Source organism: Hippocampus comes, unplaced genomic scaffold (genome assembly GCF_001891065.2).
Source record: "Hippocampus comes isolate QL1 unplaced genomic scaffold, H_comes_QL1_v1.1 scaffold229, whole genome shotgun sequence".
Lineage (NCBI taxonomy): Eukaryota > Metazoa > Chordata > Actinopteri > Syngnathiformes > Syngnathidae > Hippocampus > Hippocampus comes.
This window is the reverse complement of record NW_017806060.1, coordinates 365,911-368,207: the sequence shown is the minus strand read 5'-3', so window position 1 is coordinate 368,207 and position 2,297 is coordinate 365,911.

The window sequence follows — 2,297 nt, the reverse complement described above, 5'->3', positions numbered from 1 at the left end:
CACACACACACACACACACACACACACAGTATGGTTGAATGCGCTTGAAATGCTATTAAGTGATTGTTTGTTTTCATTTTGTTTGACAGTCTTTTGATGCTACACAAAAGAAAACATTCAAATGCGAGGACTCAGAATGATGCAGGACAGTTCGGTCGAAGCACAATAATGAACATATTGTTGAATGGATAGCGCCTCAACAACCTGTCAATCAAAAGCCAACTTGATTACAAAATGCCCAAGTGACCGGTCGGTGTTTATATCCATAAAGTCAGACAATCGGCTGAATATTTGAGATCAGATGCTCTAAATACATCGGCTGATAAAGCGCAGTCGCTCTAATCAAGTGGTTCTTTTTAAACGTCTAATTATGTACCATTTCTCCCTTTTAATCAGCTAACGACATAATAGATCATGACTAATTCAACGAAAACACGTATTACACCAATTAAAATGGAGTATACACACACACACACACACACACACACACACACACACACACACACACACACAGATGAGAGTGAGAGCATCTTTTCCTCTTGAAGGACGAGCTTGGCCTGCAGCTAGCGCTTAATTGCGCGAGCTATCATTACGCGGAAAGTCAACAATTTTAAAAATACACGGAGCACCTTTCATGTTGCTAATGGTAGCAGCCTGGCACGCTGCTACTCGCTAAACAGTGCCGCTGGCGGGATGGCGGGGTGGGGGGGAGGCGATGTGGTGGAAAGAGGGGGTTGGTGGGGAGGGGGCGGTGAAGTGGAGCCTGGCAATCAGCGGCGCACTGATGCTGACACTTTTGGACGCCACTGCCATCTTGTCTCCGGCAGGAAATCGCATGCGACCCGCTCCGTTGTTGCAGCGAGGCCGCGCTAGCCGCCGCCGGCCCTGGGGGGAAAACGCTATAATGAGGATCTACTTTGCGGCGTGACAGTCCATCATGTCCGCACATGTGCCACTTCACTTTGCGGCAGCATCCACGCATGACCGTTTTTTTTTTTTTTTTTTAACACTTACATACTGTTCAGGTCAAATTTGACTCGTTTTGACATTTGACAGCAATAAAAATACCCTCGATGGCATTCTTTTGAACCTGTAATTTGATGACTTTATTTTATTAAAATATTGAATACAGTATATAATAATTTGTATTGAATTGAAGAGGTTCTGAGAACCTTCCACGTTCCCACCGTATTTTCAGAGGTTTTGCAAAAATATGGATGTTGGTCTTTAAATGGCCACAGGGGAATCTATAGTTGGTTGGAGTTTGAAGTGATAGGATGTCATGGCAGACACACCCCCCCGACCCCCACTTCCAAAAGTTACAAAATTACAACTCGAACTTTAATCAAAAGTTTCACAAATGAAAATAAGCTTCAAAAGCTACAAACATATGACCTTAAAAGTTGTTTTTGTTCACGATAACCTTAATTTCTCCCCAAAATGTGCAACTATCAGCTAGGTTGTGGACATCATAGCTGTCCAACATACTAGCGGTTAGGCTATGAGCGTGCTTGTCTACGCATGTATATTATCATGCTAGTGGTTTGCCCCCAGGTAGTTTTACACTGTGACATCTCAAATGTAGTTTCTTGACTGTCCAAACCACTTCACACCACACTAGCAGTTAGCCGGCGGCTAGCTTGTGTCCAAGTGTTTTGACATATAAGATGAACAAAGCAAATGGATGTTCCTGGTTGCAACACTGTCCAAAATGCGAGCAGTTAGCCACTTGTTTTCAGATGCCGTGTGACCCAAGTGCGTATAGTTGCAACACTATGCAAATTATTGTTGTCATGCGGGGAATTTGCCATCGAGTAACTTGTTTACACACTGTTTGTGGCCTTGACTCAGAGGCCGAATGGGGTCCTATTGCGGTACAAAGAGTTGAGCTTAGACTAAATGTCTTCACGGATTTAGAGCACCAGCGTGGGTAGCCTAGCATGCATGCTATCGTGTTGAAAAGAGTCCAAACACGAGCATCTAGTCCACCTTCAGGCTGGCCGCGTGAACTTTGGACACTTAAACGCTGAAACGCGACTGATCTGTGCTGATAATGGTCGGCCTAATGGAAGCTGATCCTTGGCAATGGCTGGCAGTCCGGCGGCAGGCTAAGCTAACGCGATGTGAGCGGACAGTTGGCGGGGCGAGAGAGCGAGAGAGCACAAGAGAGAGTGAGGAAGGCCGACGCTTTTCTCGGGGAGGTCGAAGGTGGGTAGCAAGAGACGACGGGCTGGGAAACGTTAAGCCAACTTGGCAGTGCGAGGATCCGGGCCAAAGGGGGTGCGCGCCATGGTGTC